Genomic DNA, 20,933 nt, shown 5'->3' with positions numbered 1-20,933 from the left:
GATCCCAGGGTCCTAGGATTGAGCCACACATCAATGGGGCTGCTGCTGCTCCCCCTGCTTGTGCGCTCTGTCAAATAAATAAAATCCTTAAAAGTAATAATAATAAAATAAAATGCCATTATTAAACAGGATGAATTCCTTCGTTCAGCTATTAGCATTACAATGATGTTGACGAAGGGCAGGACCCTGCATCACACACTCTGGGAAATACAGATACCTGAGAGAGCAAAGCACTGAACCTGGCCCTCAATATATTTTGGTTGAATTGGATCTAGCAAAAAGATTTACCAAGCACACAGTTTATGACTGCATCTTTAAATAAACAAGGGAATGGTGGGGATCTCTTGGAATCTGGGCAGACTAAAGAGATTTGTGATCTAAACAACTCCCCCTGCCCCCCCCACCCCCACCCAGGGCCACTCTTTAAAACAGGTAGCTTCCTGGTTGCCAGCCCCCTCCTCTCTCTCCTTCCTGCCACTTCTCACTTGGTATTAAGGGCCAGAAGTTGAGTCTCTGCTCTTTATAGTTTATATGAAACTTCTACCCCATGTGTCCTATACATGATGACAGATAAATCTCCCTTAAGTACAGGTCCTGTCATGTCATTCTATACCCAGTACAGAACTCACGGTGATTCCGTAACACATAGATCATCTAAACCCTTACCGTGATGCTCAAGGCCCTTTGAGATCTGATCCTAACCAATCTTTCCAACCTTCTCTCTCCTGTCAAACAGACTTGCTATGCCCTATGCATGCCTCACATTCTAACCAATGTTAAGACTCTGCTCGTGCTATTTATCAAAGTCTGGTCTGTAGACCAGCAGTATTAGTTTTATCTGGGATCTTGTGAGAAATGAAGGACCTCAGGCCCCAACCCACATTTAGTGAATCAGAATCTGCATTTCAACAAGATTCTTGGGAGTTGCAAATCAATATTGGATTGTGTGAACTGCTGTCAAATGAGCAAATGCTTTTCCATGGTGCTTAAACTGTTATTATTTACCTCCTACAAAACACATGAGTAACTAGAAAGCAAGAGGCTATCCAAATGACATACCTATGGTAGGCTGCTGAACCCTCAGAAGCAAAGGAATATACTAATATACTAAGCGGTTAGCTAATTTGGTTCCAGTTCTACAGCCTAAAAGGTAACTAAACTCACCATCCTTCTCTTTACGGTCTGACAAGTCAGAGCAAACACAGACATCACACCCACACAAGCATATATAGGCACGGATACACAGTCTTTTTATGGAGAGGATCCTTAACAGAAAAAAAAAAAAGAAACCTGTAAAAGAGAGTGAGGTTCAAGCCTGATAGAACTATCCAAACTATTTTTGGGTCAGCTAGACAAAGCACTCTAAGTTCCTTTAAACTCAAACTGAGGGCCTAGATTTACTTGATGGCTCTAAGGTCATTTTGGACTCTAATATTTAAGGATTCTCCGACTTAACGGACATCACTTGTGCACTGTCCCAGAAGTGACTGTAGGGACCTGGGACAGCCCTGAGATTAAGTCTGAAGCTGCAAAGCCTGCCTTCCTCTCTTAGTTCTCTCTAAATCCTAGCTTTTCTGCAACCTTCCTGAAAAGCTCCCACTCTGCACATGTATCTGCTATTATGACCTCCTCCCCCACCTTCCTGGCACATAAAACGGCCCTTTGCCTCCATGAGCTTGTCACTGTCACACTTCTCTCCCCTAGTCTGTGCTTAGCTTCTCAATCTTTCACACAGTTCAACACTGCCAATGTGACAATGAGCTAAATTAAACTGTGCTAAAAGAAGAAAGTGAGGAGAGAAAGATGTCCTGCTAACCTGTCCTCACCATCCTCTTCTCCTTCCCGTGTATAATTCTTTAGGAACTTTCTGGAGAGAAGTGAAATGGGGTATCATTACATCATACTCTATAGTGAAAGAGTGCGAGCTAGTGAGAATCTGCCCTTCGGATCTGTTAAATATTTTCATTCACTGAACACATTCTCAGTTCTGCCTCTGCCAAGGTCCTGAACATGGGTCTTGGGGGCTTTGACCCAAAGTTATTTCACATCCCAAAAATGCAATCAATCACCACATGTCTCTGTCACATTTTGCAAACAGCTTTTTGTACACTGTCCAGCTCAATTTATTTCAACACCACATATATTTTTCTTATATGCCTAAACAAGAAACAGAAACCACTATCAAAGTTAAGTTTTTGACTCGCTGTCCAGCGTATGAGAAGATTATTAATGAACATTTCTGTTCATATCTTTATAGGGTCCCTCCTGAGCCCAAGAGCTAGTTATAAGGTTGAACTTCAGGCTTTCCTTTAGAACCTGGGTAACCTTTCCTCTGATTTCCCAAGAAATACACAGATCAAGGAAATATATTTCTTATAAGAAAGGTTAAGAGCTCTCTAGGGATGGACTATGTGGATTTTTTTCCTGGCTCCACCACTTACTAGCTATGTGACTCTGGGCAATTTGTGTGACCTCTATAAGCTTATGTTTCCTCATTTGTAAAATTAAAATAATAGTATCTCTACATCTTGGGGTTTTGCGAAGATTCAATGACACAATGCATATAAAGTGGTTAATACAGTGTCTGGGTATTAGTCTCGTTCTATAATTGTTAAAAATCAACACTCAGGGAGGACTGTAAGTCGTCTTTTTTTTTTAATTTGCAAAGCCTGCTTAATGCTACAGATTCTCCTCTCTAGGACTCTTCTAGTTACATATAACTCTAGCACATGCTGCTGTCCATGTGGTAGGTAACCTGACTCCCAGCTAATGACAGTCTTAGCTGTCCTGTGCACAGTATTCCTCTTGGCAATGACTCTGTATGTGTGCAGGGCAAACAGAAATGGAACAGTCACCGTTAAAAATCAAGCATGATCTTTTAACATAAAAGCTCAAACACTCAAGCCAGTGGCATCAAAAAGGACAAATATCCTCTGCTTTTGGTTAAACATCAAAGGAAATGAAAGTTTTAAGGTTAAATATCATTCTTTTCTGAACTTAGTGGGATGTGAAAGAGATTAGGAGCGATCTCCACTCCTCTACCTCCAAGACAACTTGCCAAATGGCTTACCTGCTTCAGACTGCCACCACCAGAGAGGGTGTCATGTGGGCTAAAGTAACCATTCTTACTGCTTAAAGACAAAGGAAGGGGTAGAATACCTCCAACGGAGAAATTGGTGTCTTTGTCTGAACCACTCTGTCAGATCTACATAAAATATATAGTTTTATAATATATACAATATACATAAAATATCAGTGTTGATGTGGGCTTGAGGATGTGATAGCTTTCAAAGGTTCAATCTAAAGGAAGAAAACACTAACTACAAGAAAGGGTTGTGGCGAGCAAGCGGTGACAGAGGTGGGGAGAGCTTACAAAATATAAACTTTCATTAATTTGGCAGTTGTGCCAAAAGTTGGAATGAAGGTGGTTTATTGCTTCCAAGGCAGTTAACTCTAGGCAACTCTTCTCCTGACATCTCTCATCAGCACAGTCATGACTGATGCTGAAAAATGAGGCCAGGAAGTATTATTTTCTTAGAATCTAGGCCTCTGCCACCACTGTTCCTTTGCCACAGGGCTGGTTCAAGTTCAATATTTTATGCTCAGGTAAGAAAAAAAAATCTACTGAACTCAATCTTGAGCTAAATCCAAGTTTTCTAACAAAGCAAAGTAAAAAGTGGCTTGCCACATAATTCAAACCAAACATTTGTTTATCTTGGTATCTGAGCCCTAAGACCTGAATTTTTTTTATAAGAATTATATAAATTGGGTCTTTGGCAACTAGTTCCTGTAATGCCACAGCTGAAGGTCCAAGAAATCACAACAGAACAAAGTAAAAGAAGTTTTCCTTCAAAAGAGAAAGGTTATTATTGGGACACCTGCTCTTAGAGCCCTAAGCCTTAGGGTGAGAAATCTGACAACCCCAGGGCCACTGTGGTACAAAAAACCCAAACCACATGAAGAGGCCCTGAAGAATGAGATACCATGTGGAAAGAGAAAAACAAAGACAGAAAGATGGACACCAAGCAGCATCAACCTACCAGACTTGTTAGTAAGGAAACCGTCTTGGAAAAAAGTACCTTCTAGGCCCATCTGCCCCAGTTGACAATACTCAAATCAGAAAGGAACTACCCACCTAATGCTTTCCAAATCCCTGACCTAAAATAGCAAGTCACAGGAGAAACACCACACATCCCAAAAGAACTCCTTAGCAAAAGTTTCAAGAGATGTCTCAGTTTTTTCAAGCCCACAAAAATCTTAGCATCAGGGAGAGGAAGTAGTGACATTTTTAATCATGACCATTATATCTTTTGATGGGAGAAGCATTCTGAGAAAGGCCACGTACAATGTGGACCTGACAACCAAAAAAACAGTACAGTAAGGTTGAGATACACAGATATTCAAACAGAAATCTGCATGCTACTTACAATGTAGCAGTTATCTTTTAAAATACCTTTGTAGGTAGATGAATGGATAAAGAGACACACACAAATCACACACAATGGAATATTACACAGCCATTAAAAAGGATGAGATCTTGCCATTTTTGACACCATGGATCGCCCTACAGGGTATTATTATGTGAAGTGAAATAAGTGAGACTGAGAAAGACAAATATTGTATGATTTCAATGATAACACAAATAACACAAAATGACACAAATGAATATAAATAAACAAAAAAGCAGAGTCAGACCTACAAATACTGAGAAATAACAGCTGCCAGAAGGAAGGAGGGTGAGGAAATAAGCAAAATGGATGAAGGGGAGTGGGAGATACAGGCTTTCAGTTACAAAATAATTAAGTCATGGAAATAAAAAGCACAGCACAGGATATACAGTTGATGATATTGTAATAACATCGTATGGTAACAGATAGTAGCTACATTTGTGATGAGAATAGTATATGAGAGATGTTATATAAAGGAATCCCTACATTGTACACGTGAAATTAATGTAACATCGTATGTCAACTATGTCCAAATAACAGTGAGTATTTTACTCTAACATGAAAGACATGACTGATACACTCCTTGATACAGATACTCTGCTTGGCACAGTGTGAAAGCAAGAAATCTGACCAATTCTGGGGAAGACCCAAAACATTAAGTATGATCAGGTAAAAATTTCTAGTCATCTGGAAAGCAATAGCCTATCCTTCATATTATTTTAACATGTTGAAAATAAAAACAGGTTATTTGGGATCCCTGGGTGGCGCAGCGGTTTGGCACCTGCCTTTGACGCCGGGCGCGATCCTGGAGACCCGGATCGAATCCCAGGTCGGGCTCCCGGTGCATGGAGCCTGCTTCTCCCTCTGCCTGTGTCTCTGCCTCTCTCTCTCTGTGTGTGTGTGACTATCATAAATAAATTTTAAAAAATAAAATAAAATAAATAAAAACAGGTTATTTCTTTTTTCTGAAAAGCAAGGGGAAAAGAACGACAGAGCCAAACATGAAAGTAGTATGGTAAAGCACAAAGGCATAATAAAAATAAAAACCCACTATCGCCAGAAAATGGTCTAGAAAAAACAGGGAAGAAATGATACAGTGCATTTGTAAAACTTCCTATATACTAAAAATTCCTTAAGAACTTTTTGAAAACATCATCAAAATACTCAATTGGGGCAACTGGGTTGGGCATCTGACTCTTGGTTTCAACTCAGGTCATGATCTCAGGGTGGTGAAATCCAGCCCTAAGTCGGGCTCCATGCTGGGTGTGGATCCTGCTTGAGATATTCTCTCTCTCTACCTACCCCTTATCAGCTTGTGTGCATGTTCATCCTCTCCAAAACAAAACAAAACAAAACAAAACAAAAAAACCCTCAATGGATGTCAAATATCATCTTCTCTTAAAACCTGAGTAGGTTCACAAGTCAAATTCATTCATTTTTACAGGGACTGATACTGGTGGGCCATATTTCAAAAAGTGACAGAAATCATCACACATACGTACAACTCATCACTCCCTTTCTGACTGGCCTCATGTACTTCTTTCATCAACTGTTCTTTTCCTCCTCTTGCTCTGTTAGGTATAATGTGAAAATAATGTCTTCCACAGTATCTGGTGCTTTGTAGACAATGCACATTAATTAGCTTTCTGTGAACATAGGTTATTTAGTACAGCATTTGTTATCAAGCAAAAGATAAATATTTAAAATAAACACTAAGTCATAAAATAGGCAAACAAAAGAAAGCGTATTGTAACAGCATAGTAAACTTCTCGAGTCAAATAAGTAACACTTAGTAAAGATACACCAACTGTAGCTTCTTATGTGAATTTCACTAAGTTTTCTCACTGTCATGTGACATTAAAACATGTGAGGGATGCCTGGGTGGTTCAGTCAGTTAAGCACCAGACTCTTGATTTTGGCTCAGGTCATGACCTCAGGGTTGTGAGATGGAGACCTATGTTGGGCTCTACACTTGGCATGGAGCCTGCTTGAGATTCTCTCTTCCTTTGCCCCTCCTCCACAACTCACATACACATGCAAGCTCTCTCTCAAACAAAAAATAACAAAAATAAAACATTTTATGTTGCTAATCTGCCTTATATCACTTCTCTTTGCCCAAATTTTGCCTGATGCAGCTTCTATCAGATTCTTAGCTGTTCACTTTTAAATAACTCTAACATTCTACTTTTCAAACCATTGAACCTACATTATATCCATGAAGCTAGTAGAACACTGCAGATATCCTAGCTATCCAGGCAATGTTATAAGGGCATCAGCATTGTTCATTTGTGTGATCTCTATGTATCTTGTAATCTTTCCAAGGTAAGACTGCCAAGGTCTTGGACTCTTCATTTGGCGGAGTCTAATTCTGTTCTCTTTACAAAGAGCTAGGGTTACATTCAGCAAAGGTTACCATTTACGTGAGCCATGAAGCCTGCTAGCATAACTCATCATGAAAGTAAAATCCCTAGCTATTTTTTCTCTCAAGGACATCCCGAGTGCTACCTAAAATCAAGAAGGAACACTTCAGGACAGGTCACATGTAGGGAGGGCCCACACGTACTGAGAATCCACATTTTCACTCTAATATTTTGGAGGGTGGCATTATTTCACAGCAGCCAAATAAAGGGTTGTTGGTTTTCTTTTTTCCTCTGAAAACCTCCTTTTCTATCCCCCAGAGGAAAATACATGAGAACTGAATGTAAAGACTACAGTAGCTTTAGCAAGAGAAGTCAATATTTTAAAATGAACTCTGTTTTAGAAATTCATCCTTTTCTGGAAGTGGTTCTCGTGTTCAGTTTTGTTTTACCACTGAACCAAATGAGTTCTGAAAGGTTTGCTTTCATAATAACATTTTAAACTGTTTAAGTAGTTTCTAAGGCTCAGTTCATCTTTCAAATCTCAGGGTTCAAGAGCAGCCTAAACTCTGATCACTTCTGCTTTTAGGTCCAATGTTTATCTTTCTTTCTCTTATCCTCTGATGTGACTTCATCTGCTCTGGTAATTACAAAAATCAGAGATTTTTAAAGCACAATCAGATTCTGAGAATTTAAAAATATTTAAAAAGAGCTAACAGACTTAGAAGAAACCTTAGGGGCCATTTCACTTCTCACTTCTTATTAAATATGCAATAACTAGGACCCCAAAGAGTCTTCCCCAAGGTCATATAACGAGTTAACGACTAATCTAGAATCATAATGTAGATTTTTCTCAAGTCCTGAATTAGTGCTCTTTCTCTCCCAAACTACCTGGCCTCTCTATATTTTCATCCTTTTCTTTTCTTTTCTTTTTTATTTATTCATGATAGACAGAGAGAGAGAGAGAGGCAGAGACACGGACAGAGGGAGAAGCAGGCTCCATACAGGGAGCCCAACGCGGGACTCGATCCCGGGACTCCAGGATCGCGCCCTGGGCCAAAGGCAGGCACTAAACCATGAGCCACCCCAGGATCCCCTATTTTCATCCTTTTCTATATAATCTTCAGACACAGATTGTCTAATTCATGTTAACCAGTGGCATATCCCAAAGTAAGTGCTGGGTAGTTCTTGGTTCCATTAGTTATCACCATCTCCTTTCATTGGCTGGAAGATCAGGGACAGGGGAGAAGTCCTGCCAGGTCTCCTCACTCCGTGGATTAAATGACAGTATTGGCTATCTGGTGCCTTGCCCAGGAAGTTCGATTGTTCCTACTTACAACAGGAAGTGTCTGGGATTTAGGAGGCCCAGTATTACTGAAATTTCCTTTATAAGGACTGGAGCTTCTCTTTGTTCTCATTAGCCTAGGACATTGGACATGTCAGGGTGGGCAAAAAAAAAAACACCTCAATCTCATGTGCCACCAAAACTATTCTGTTGATATCTTCCAGCTCTCCTTTGAGATGTGCCAAGGGGCTTAGAAGAAACTCTAGCCTCTTGAACCAATTGACCTTATATTTAATTATAAGGTATGTTTCTTCCAAGAAGTCCCAAAAGTTTCATGCACACTCTTTCATTTGATCCTTCTCTTCCCATGAGGGAAAGCATTTCATTTTTATCTTCCTACCACAGCCAGAGCGTCCCTGATGTATACAGGGTTTCTCTCTTCAGGGTCTAACACGCCAAGGTTAGAATCTCTAGAAGCCACACAAACATTCTCAGCTCAAGTCTCAGCCAACTCCACTATACTAGGCAACCAGGGATATACACAAAACAGAACAGACTAAGTCTCTGACCTCAAGCAGCTTATACACAAAGTAAAAGGACTGTTTGATTACCCACTGAATTCAGAACCATGAATACACTGTACCTAACAGAAGAAAAAAATCACTACAGGCTCAACTACTCAGACTAATATCCAGTTTTACATTTATCTGGTAATACAGAATCCATTTGCTAGAAGTGTATATGGATTGCATTAGAAGACAGGAGATTTATATTCTCATCCTGACTCTTGTACCAAGAGACTACATGACGTTTAGCAAATAATCTAACCTCTCTGGCCCTTAGTTTTATTCTTTGAAGATGTCATTAGACAAGATTTCCAAAGTCTTTTCTTGGTCTGCAATGATTGGTGATTGGTTAACTCCACCTAAGATGGCTGGTGTGGTATGAGGACTTATATCAGAAGAGGAGGAATCTATTTCAACTGCTTTTATTTGTAGGATGGAGTTGAAGGAAACAGCACAATACAGCACACATCTCCTAAGACTAATCAATAGGGAGATTAATAGCATCTCCCTATGCGTTAATCTATGAAATCAATCATCTCCACACCTACTATGTGTTTCAACCCTAGGCAAGATACTTTGAGGATGGGACACATTTGAAAATATCTTTAATCTTAAGGAACTTCTAAATGAAAATATACAATAATAAATAATGAAAACAAAAGCATATGAAAGAGGTTTTAAGTTCATAAGAAAAGAAAATCAAAGAGAACTAAATTAGAAACCTGTGAGAAAAGGTAGAACTTCATCTGGATCTCTATAGAACCACGATCATAATAATAATAGCAGCTAACCTTTAATAAGCACCTGATAACATGGCACATGACATGCATTAAGTTCTTCTGTGGGCTATCTCACTTAATCCTCAAAACAACCCCAGAAATAAATACTATTATTGTGCCTATTTTACAGACTGGGAAACATGACACTTAAAGAGAAGCCTAACATACCATAAGAGTAAATCTGGATAATCTGAACCCAGAGCATCTCTCACTACTGAACAGCTATGGGATGCTTTCTCCACATGTGACAGAAAGAGATCAGCACAGTGTCTGGCACACAGTATAATGTTCCCTAAATGTCATTTACTTCCTTTTTCTATCCATCCCCCACCACTATTTTTTTTTTTTTACCCCACCACTATTAACTCACATTCTCAACTCACATACCTACACATCTCTGGTTTCCCCATTTTAACATTCTTCAAAGTTCAACTGAAGGTCCCACTGTGGGCGAGAAGTTTTCCTACACCAGTCGAGCTTCAGTCTCTGTCAGTGATAGCACTTATTTCCAACAGCCTATTGGGTGATGATGTGCTGTCTTGTGATGTCCCTGAATATTATTTAATGTCTATGGCATTAATGTTATTAATGTCTTATGACCCTGCTTAGGTAGTTTCTATATTATCATTATTATTATGCATCTTTTGCACAACTTATCTTTTCATACAGTTTGTGTCAGCTAACTGTAACTCCTTTGTGTTGCTCCTGGGGACCTGGCATAGGAGACATCAGGAAGTTGTCTACAGTTCAAAACCTGAAGTGTTTGTGAAGTTTTCATTCATTACAAAAATGATTCAAGTCAAATAAATAAAGCCAACACTTTCAAGTTTGATTCTGCCCTGTTTCGACAGTTTATAGGTATCCTATGATCAATTTTGGACATAAAGGTAATCTATGCATGTCTGTGATTCCTCTAGCACATGTATACTCACAGAACGGAACTCATCTTTTTCTGAACTACAAAAGAATAATTGCCCTTTCAAAAAAGAAAAGGCAGTTCTAGTTCACAGATTTTTTTTTAAGATTTTATTTATTTATTCATGAGAGACACACAGAGAAAGGCAGAGACACAGGTAGAGGGAGAAGCAGGCTCCATTCAAGGAGCCCGACGTGGGACTCGATCCCGGGTCTCCAGGATCAAACCCAGGGCTGCAAGCAGCACTAAACTGCTGAGCCACTGGGGTTGCCCCAGATTTTTTTTTTAATCTGACAAATTATAAAATACTATATACAGACAGTAGTAAATATAATGTATTTTCGCTTTTTTTAAAAGGACTTATTTATTTATTTGAGAGAGAGAGAGAGTGTGTGCGGGTGACCACAGTCAGAGGGGGGAAAAGAAGAGAATGTTCAAGTAGACTCACTGCTGAGCAGGGAATCTGACATGGGGCTCAATCTCATGACCCATGGGATCACAATCTGACAATCTGATCCCAGAGCATTCCTCACTACTGAATGGCTATGGGATGCTTTCTACATAATAATATGTACATTCTGTAGCCACTGTCCACCTTTAGAAATGAAGCATGAAATAGTATTAGCACATCTTTTACATGGCTGAAATTTTAGCCTAAAGCAAATTAAGCACAAAATGGTTATTAAACTTCAAATTAAGGGAGTTTTTAAAGACTGAAAAAGCCAGCAAGAATTATGACACTATATATTAAGATTAAAAGGATATTAGATAAATCTAATACAAATGGATGATATCAAACATTGTATGTACAAGATTTTTTTAAGCAGGAAGTAATTTTTTCATTAAAGCACTGTAGTATAAAGTCACATTACAGACTAGGTTTTTCTGGAATAAGTACAATTTCAAATAGTCTATTTACATAAGCCAACGGCTTTCTGAAAATTATAGTGTTTTGTTATTCAGGCTGGTCTATATAACTTCCAACCTATCTCTTTCACCTGGAAATAACATAGAAGTTCTTTATGGGGTCATGTGATCTAACTATCAATTTATTTTTTTTTATTTTTATTTTTTTTATAGATCAGCCTCAGATCTTAATTTTTTAATTTTTATTTATTTATGATAGTCACAGAGAGAGAGAGGCAGAGACACAGGCGGAGGGAGAAGCAGGCTCCATGCACCAGGAGCCCGATGTGGGATTCGATCCCGGGTCTCCAGGATCACACCCTGGGCCAAAGGCAGGCGCCAAATCTCTGCGCCACCCAGGGATCCCCTAACTATCAATTTAGATAAATAAATCATTAGAGGTGTATAGTGAGGAAAAAATATCAGGTTACAAATTTAGAAGATCCTGACTCCAAACTCTGTTGAATTACTGGCTATGAGATGAACACCAGACTTTCAAATAGCTAACAGAGAGGAAATATAACCAATACTAAGATTTCCAGTATCTATGAGGAAAAACTAAGCTAGTAGCACAGAAACGTAATTATACGGTTTTTTTAAATATTTTATTTATTTATTTGAGAGAGATCGTGTGTGTGTGTGGAGGCACCTGGGTGAGGGAGAGAAGGAAATAAAACCTCAAGCAGACTCCATACTGAGCAGGGAGCCTAACATGGGACTCAATCTTACAACCCTGAGATCATGACCTGAGCAGAAACCAAGAGTTGGAAGCTTAACTGACTGAGCCGCCCAAGTGCCCCTGATTATTCTCGATATTCAGAATTGAGATAGATTTCTCTACTGAGTACTTATATAGAGATAATATGAACATTGACAATATCCTTCATTGCAGCAATCTGTCAACAGATTTCCTATTGTAACAAATGTGCTGGGGCGCCTGGGTGGCTCAGGTATCTGCCTTCAGCTTGGGTCATGATCCCAGGGTCCTGAGATTGAGCCCCATGTCAGGCTCTCCACTCAGCAAGGAGTCTGCTTCTCCCTCTCCCTCTGCTCCTCCCCACCATTTGTGCTCTCTCTCTCTCTCTCTCTGAAATAAATAAAATTTAAAAAATAAATATACTGAAGACGTCAGACCAAAACACAAATTCACAAGACAACAATATCTGCCCTATAAAATGCTGCTTTGGAGAACTAAATACCTGTTCTGGGTGCAACTACTATAGCTCTGTAAAGGTAAACATCTGGATTTTTAAAATTAGGAATATTAAAGTAGTCCCATGTTTAGTCAAGAATTCAGACATTCTGGATTGATCTGCTACCTGTAACTAATTTGCTAGTTGTACTGTGCATACAATACAAGTGGAACCACAGTTTATTAAATTACAAGGAGATCCACACAGAATTTCTTTTTTCTCTTTCTTAGAAGGGAAGTGGGAAGAAAACGTTTCTCTCTCTAATTGTGCTTGGAATATGCTACAGAAATGTCAGAGTAAGTATAGAACATGCATGTGAATGTGCATTTGTTGTCATACGAATATACAGGAAATTCTACTTTAAAAAAAATAACCAAAAAAAACCCCCAAAATTTCCCAAATTTCAAGTGATTATTTGCCTTATATATTATTTCCTCTGCATAATTTGTGTTTAGTAACAGCTCACTGATTATCAGACTAAGACATATAAAATTTAAAGCAAAACTATTAAGAACCATAATCTACTAACTGTTCAAAAAGAAAAAAATTGGAAATTATTATGCAAATCAAAAAAATAAGGACTATAAGTAAAAATGTGATACATGCCAAATGAATACAGTGAGGCATTTCTATCAAAGCTGCCTCTAATCTTTCACCGGACTGTGTTTGGTTTTGTTTCCACAATAGGATAAAGAAGAAAACCACTAGAGTTTCTTTGACCATCGGTTCCCTGGTTAATGAAACCTCCAACATCAGATCAAGTTACTCTACCTTAGTTCAACCATTGTGTATTGACTCCCAAAGGGTATGTTCAGTTTTAAAAGCCTTCTGAGAGGTCCCAGGAATGGAGACAGAGGCCCAGAGAAAAAGGAATCAATGTAACTTTCTTGAAAAGTATACATGAACAGAGCCTCCAGCTGTATGACCTCAAATAGAATAAGAAAAGAAATTCATTGATCTCAGAAATAACCCCATGGTAGTTCTGTGGGTTGACCATTTGTCTATGTGCCAAACCATAAGAGACAGTTGGTTTCTAGGAGTTTAGTCCATAACAGAGTATTGCAACTATTCATGGAATGAATTCCCTTTTAATTAAAAAGTGGGGGAGGGGAGATGCTTTTACAGAAACCTAACAGACAAAAGCAACTGTATAAAAATCTAGGGGGAAAATATCTAGTCAGTCAAATTTACAAGTTATTTATGCCTTTTATATGCAGTCTCTAAATAACTGCCAAAGTTCATTTCTCAAATTAATTGCTCGGTGTTATATTTCACCATCTCAGCTAATGGAATGATGGAGACAGGGAGGTAAAAAGGGTGGCACTGGAGCAGATAAGCAAAATGACATTTAAATTAGAAGCATTATCCTTTTCAAAGAGGACACTTGGGGTATGGCTGGTAGCATGCTAAAACTCACTGGGTGCAACTACTACCCACTGGTAGCAGCTAAAACTCACTGGGTGCAACTACTACCAACTACTGATTCAGTTGGCTCATTAGCACGATCCTCCTAGGTCTCAGGGCCTTGGCTGTATGGATGACAGGGTCTCTTTTTCTTAAACCAGATGCAGAGTCCCTGCAGTAGCCTATCCGGATCCACCTATGTTGTGGCCCCTGTGTTCACCAAGGTAATCTATCCATCCTGCACGGTGCAGTTAGGATTTTATCAATAAATTGTGGGCATCATCAAAAGGGTGAGAAGGAAAAGGAGAAACTAAAAAGAACCTCAGAAATTATTATTTTATGTATCAGAAAACTGAGTCCCAGAAGGGGTGAAATTACTGTTCAATGTCACAGAGCAACTCAGGGTCTTTCTTATACTTAGGCTTTTGCTGTCATCAATCCGTAGCTCTGAAGGGCGATGCTCAGACTGTCCTCCCCATGCAGACGTTGCTCTACCTGACTACAAGATTCATCTGATTCTCCCAACTAGCCATAAAACACTTTTTTGAGGCAGTCAATAAGCAAAGCAATATTTATTTCCTCCTTGGGTAACAGGGCTGGTGGTCACTGTGTCTCATCTGGTAGAAGGACCTCAGAATACTCCCTCTCAGCCAAGTTATAACCTGTAAGGTTATTCTAGATTCTAGAGGACTCTGCAGCTGCAAACAGGAGAAGGGAGATCCGAATTTAACAGCCATATTTACCACAAATGCCACCCATTCATCTGTGCTCTGGGAGACCAAACCACCTATTTTTATAGACTTTTATGTAACAATGTAACTTTTCACTCCTTAAAGAAAGTCCTCAGATTATTTACCTGAAGTGAGCTTCAAAACCTCAAGAAAGGCTGAGTATCTTGCCAGCCCTATTTTGCAGATAAAAGTACCTGAGTTCCACAGAGGTTAAGAGTTTCTGAGTTCGTTCCTATGATTGGCTTCAAATAGCTAGTGGCAGAGTTGAGATACTGGTCCAGTCCTCTAAGTCATGATTCAGGATCTTTAACAAATACAATACTGCCCACACTATCTGACTGATAATGAAGGTTATATCTATGACTGTACGTGTACTCAATGAAGCAAAGGTGAGAGTTTTCAACTACTCTGTTTCATATTTTGAAAAATGGCCCTTGGGGAAATGAGTAATAACTTTCTCTATGAAGTTAAGGTAAAGATAACTTATACATGACTGTAAAGCACACTATAAAGCACTAGAAAATCCCAGCAACTCCTTGTTTTGATTAAAGTTCAGAAGGGTTGTCAATAATTTTGGCAAAAAGCATACTTACTGAAACTGGCATTCCAAATCATTGTATATGGTGAAAGTTTCTTCCATTCTGTGAATTCTGTTTGTTCTTCAGCATCTTCAAGACATTTCTACAACCAGCGGTCAGTTTGTTGCATTTGAATGCCGAGTCCAGGCAACAACCACAGTTCAAATTCACTGGTACAGAGAGAAAGAGCAGATAGCAGACTCTGAGGACTTCCAGATTTTGAGAAGTATTGTGATAAGCTTTTCAATTTGCTTTTTAATTTCAATTAACCCTGAAATCTAATTCATGTTTTAAAGTTTAATAGCTGACTTGTTACAGGCTCAGAAATTTCTATTGTTAAATAATTATGATTTCAAATCTAAAGGATTCCTCAATACAATCAGAAAAGACAGCAGTGTTTCTTTGATGAAACAATAGTTTTAAAAGCTGTGAAAAGACTGGTTTATTTTCATAAATTAACTATTTTCTTAATGAGTTTTTAACATATAAACAAGAAATGTGAGAATAAACATTTTTTAGAGTAAAACAAATAGTGATGTATAGCTTTCTACTTTATTAATGTTACCTAATGTAAATTTAGAGAATAACAAGTATGACGACATACTTCATGCTAAACATGAAGTTTATACTTTATAAGCAACCTTTCATTCAATCTTCACGTCAAAATTTTGAAGTGTGCATTGTTATCTCCAATTTATAAGAAAATTGAAATCACAACTATTAAATGCCTTACCCATGGTTACAAAGCTAATAAATGCTGTAGCCAGGGTTCAAGCCCAAAATAGTTCTCACCACAAGTGAAGAAAATGTATTCACTTAAATACTGATAAAGCACAACTGAACTTTTGCACATCACATCCAGGGAAGAAAAACCTCTATTACACAATGTAGTATTAGCATAAAGAAGAAATTTTAAGTCACTCATGCCCACACCACCCAAATTATTAATCTTTTGTATATTTTTTCTACAGTAATACTACATTTATAATGTAATATTCACCTGTATTTTAATTAGATTAAAAGAAAATATTTTCTTGGGAAAAAGAGAGCACCACAGGACCAGGGGTTCAGTAATTGGTTCCCATTCAGAGAACAGATCATTTCTTCACGTTAGAGATGAAGAACTAGAGCCCAGAGAAGTAATTTTCACAAAATCACAGAGCAAAGACAAAAATACAGTTTTTCTGGCACCCTGCCAAGTGTTCATTCCATCATGTATTTTTTCTGGGTTTCCACACAGTTTATAATCTGTGACTCCAGATTACAGTCAATCTTGTATATGCTTTATTTATTCAAGGTATTTATCATATACACATAGTCCTTTCTCCAAATTAAATTAACTATCAACTTTTAAATTCTCTATTCCCTTGTTTTATTTTTCAGAAGCTTCTTTATCATCCGTTCCCGGTAAGCACAATTTTTCATCTTTTTTAAGACTGATTGATTTCAGAGAGAGAGTTCAAGCAGGGAAAGTAGGAGAGAGGGAGAGGGAGAAGCAGGCTCCCCACTGAGCGAGGAGCCTAACAGGGCTCGATCCCAAGACCCTGAGATCCCAATCTGAGCTGAAGGCAGACGTTTAACCGACTGCCCAGACGTCCCCAATTTTTCAACATCTTGACAATAAATGATTAAGTCGAAATTACCATCAGAAGACTTTGTGTCCTTTATCACTTTGCCTTCTTGAGTAGTTTTGAGGCTATCCTATAACAACTCTTGAGCTGGCACAACAAAAGCAGCAAGATAACTGGGATTTGTCAGTGTATTTATTCATCTATTCATTCACTCAACTTAGTTCAGAGGATACCACATTCCATTCTGGGCACTGAGGAGGTCTTTGCACTCATAGAGCATGTATTCATCCTCTAATCTGGGACTCATGAGCTCTACAGAGAGGCAGTAAAGAGGTATGCTGACATCAAACATCCAAGTTGTTGGCTGTCCAAGAAGTAGGTGTAATGCTCATCACAATGTGGCTATTACTATACTAACAAACTATCCTGGCAATGACAATTTTTAGGTCAGCTCAGAAAATTTGTCTATAGGACCTTGAACTCACAGTAGTAAGCAGATGTGTCAGACAGTTGATAGGCACATTGTTGGGATTGTTTTAGGTTGCATTTTTAAGATGTATCTTCAGGAGCTCACTCAAAAATAACAAGTCTAATCAGATGGATTTTTTTTAAATCTCAGAAATACTGAGATTTGTATTTCTAGTACCTACTTTCCTGACATTCCTCCACACTATTTGTTAATTTGGGGTCTCCAAATACTCTGGTCAAGTTGAATCTCTTGTCTTGCCAGAGGAAGTCTGCACCTTGATTATCACAGAAGCATTTCCTGAAAATGCTGGGGAATTCAAGTGTGTTGCAGAAAATGAGGCTGGGACTGCAGTCTCCACAGCAAGACTCTTCATTTCCCCAGGTAACTACTTTTCAGAATCTCTTTGCTCCAATTCAGCCAAGAGGAGGAGGAAGATTCTGTTTCTATCTACGGTACATAATTATATTTTTCAGGAGGAAAAGAAGTGGAGAAATCAGAGAGTTCTCCAACATTACCCATGAGGAAACTTTCTCCAAAACTGGCCTCCTTTCCCTGGAGCAATGATACCCACACAAAGGACAAAAGTCCAGATGATATCCCAATGAACATTACTTCAACTATTACTGAACCAGCCAGTTTCAATGAACATGAGATCCAGGTTCCAAAAGAGGATCTCTGCAATGAAAATTTCCCTGAGCTACAACCACAATGGTAAGGGCAGACAGACCTCACACTCTGCTCATTCAACAAATGTTCTTGGTCCTGCAGATACAACAGTGGACAGGACAAAGTTCCTGCTCTTAGGGCACTTGCCGTCTGAGCTGAATCACTTAATTCTGTCATTTCTCCCTTGCCCTCCATCAAATCTTTCACCAGGGCTGAAACAGTAAATCATGTGCTTAGATTCACATTTCAAGGTTTGTTACAGAGACTTGCTGGGGGGAAAAAAATAGCAGTGCTAAAATAGCACAAAACTTTGAATAAGTAGAATCTTTTCCCCCAAAATAATTCAGGGTTCTATCTCAATATAAACACATAAAACATCTTGTGATACAGGTTTCTTCTTGTTGTCTTAGAAAACGTACAGAATTGTCCTTGCATTTAGAAGGCAAGTATACAAATGGAAAGATAATTCAGTAGGTGAATTTGCCAACCAGGCTATATTCAGAACAATCCACCATCATCCCCAACCCCCAAACACAAACCTCAAACCAAAAGAGGGACTGGAGTGGTGGAGGACCTGATACTTAAAAGAGTCATTTAAAATTTTTGTTTTACCAATGTCTAACATAGTACACCGAATATTTTACAAATCTAAAGTTACCTTTAGGTTGAATTTAGGTTAAATACCTTTAATAAAACCTAATAAATAAACATTCCTGACTGTTTTCTAGTATAATTAAATGTAGATAATGAATTCTCTTTGAAGAAAAGATTTCTTGAGTAGTATCTGGGTCTATCAAGTGAATAAATTTATCACATTAGAGAGGAAAGGAATGGAGGTCACCTACATGGAAGTTCCTTATTCTGCAAATGACTAAAATTGTAGATGACTGGCTGACTTTTTTTGTTAAGATTTTATTTATTTATTCATAAGAGACACACAGAAGAGAGGCAGACACACAGGCAGAGGGAGAAGCAGGCTCTTTGAAGGGAGCCCAATACAGGACTCAATCCCGGGATCACGGCCTGGGCAAGGCAGAAGCCCAACCACTGAGCCACCCAGGCATCCCGACTGGCTGATACTTTTGAGGGCTGTTTCACCATTCTTCTATGACCTGGAGATAGGTACTTCCTCCACATTTTTCTTACAATGAAGACAGTGAAGGAAAGAGTTTGTACTTGGAGAGTTTGTATTAACAGATATCCAACATATGTGAAGTACAGAGTAGGGATTCATAACAGTCGCCATTACTTCACTGCATTTTTTTCTTAGGATCAATGAATCTCCAGTAACAGTCTATGACTGTCATTTCTCAGTTGGTCTCCTGGAACCCCTTTACCTTCTGGGATCTCTAGTTGCCTGGATATAGCTACCCTTCTAAATAAAGATTTTTCATGAGGTCAAAGAAGAATGAGTGTGTGAGACAAAAGACTGCAATTTATTCAACAAATATTTATTAAGCACATTCTATGCTTTTATGTCAGTTTCGGTGTGAGACTTCCCTTGAGAAGACAGCCAACACAGATATCTAAAACTTTTCTCCATGACTACCTATGTTTAGTAGTGAGCCTTTAAGACCTAAAAAGACATTAAATTTATGTGATCTTTCATAGGAGATGACCATCTTTTTCATTAAAAAAATCATCTGTGAAAAAAAATTAATGCAAGTTCCAAAAAAGTTAGCCAGTTTTTACTGAATGTCAACTATGACCCACAATGTCCCAGGCTAAGATAAAAAATAAACAGTGCCTCCCTCAGAAAACATTTAACTTGGTTGAAGAGATACATTAAACCATGTAAAAAAAAAAAAAAAAAAAAAAAAAAAAAAAAAAAAAAAAAACCATGTAAGAGTCCATTATATGATTTCTTGTTTCATTTGAGTCTCTCAGCAAGCCTCTGATTAGGTTAGTAAAACAGATACTATCTTTGTTTTTCAGTTAATTATTAAAGCTCAGAGAGTTTAAGCAACTTGTCTAAAGTTACATAGCAAGTATATGGTATACGGCATAGTGGGCACTTACACTCAGGCCTCCAATACAGATAATAAGATTAATGGGTCTACAACATTATAGAACATTAACAAAAGTAATGTAACCATTTTTACTGCTGGGGTCCAAACCTAGTGTAATGTCCATTATTTCTCGCTTGAAAAGAATACAAGATCAAATCAAGTGCTCAAAAGGAGATTTCAAATTACAAGTGGTACAGTAGGACAGAACTCCAGTAATGATAGTGAATTATGCATAACCTGAAAATAAATGAAGTGGTCTTCACTCATTACTTCTTTCATCTGCAATGTAGCATTTGCCTTCTCGGTTGATACAACAGAAAGTAGCCTCATCACATACATTTGACATCTGACTTTAAACAAACCTCCAAGCACCATTTTACAATAGTGTGTGTATGTGTGTATTGTTTTAAAAAAACAAGAGCTATAAACAAAAAAGGGATGAATGAGTGACAGCTAAATAGCCAAGCCATCCTTCCACTGACGACAGGACAATAAAGAATTCCCCTAACATGCACCAAGAGATGGTTCAGTGAGACAGTAGGAAGTTACCTACATATTGTTAGGCACTAGAATGATTCACCAGAGGCCCTTACTGATAATTCAGAGACATAAATGGAAAAGGTTGTCTTTGAGGATAGGTTGGAATATAGTTTACTCACGTGACATCTTATGGATTCTTTCAGTTTTGGGACAATTTTTCTTAAATAAGCAACTAAACCTTCAAATAGCCATATTTGTGAGGAAACAAAACACCATTCAAAAAAGTAAACCAACCATTATAAAGTAGAAAAGTAGATCCATAACAGATTATTAAATATAGACCATTATATTGAGCATGGGGCCTTCAAAGACTTTCTTTACCTTTGTAAAATCAGTCCTTGACTCCCTTACTGTGGCAAGAACTTTAGACTAGACGTACCACAGAGCTACTACACTGAAACCAACATTACATCTTACACAGGCATAGGGCAAGAAAAGAGATAAAGCTTAAAGGATAAACAGTAAATGGAACTAAAATTCCTCAACTATAGTATGTTTAGAATCTACCCTAGGCA

At 38.3% G+C, this 20,933-nt stretch overlaps 1 protein-coding gene across 2 annotated transcripts in view; it reads right to left on the bottom strand.

The window, feature by feature from the left end:
* The window catches only part of KLHL3 (kelch like family member 3), a 283,446-nt gene that overhangs the window by 240,643 nt on the left and 21,870 nt on the right, over nucleotides 1-20,933 (bottom strand). For both annotated transcript variants that reach the window (XM_041761278.1, XM_041761281.1), the window contains exon 2: nucleotides 15,179-15,333. The gene's annotated coding sequence lies outside the window, so the exon portion shown is untranslated. The remainder of the gene's footprint in view (nucleotides 1-15,178; nucleotides 15,334-20,933) is intronic.

This window comes from Vulpes lagopus, chromosome 7 (assembly GCF_018345385.1).
Source record: "Vulpes lagopus strain Blue_001 chromosome 7, ASM1834538v1, whole genome shotgun sequence".
NCBI classification, from domain to species: Eukaryota; Metazoa; Chordata; class Mammalia; order Carnivora; family Canidae; genus Vulpes; species Vulpes lagopus.
This window is presented reverse-complemented; position numbering and strand designations above follow the sequence as displayed.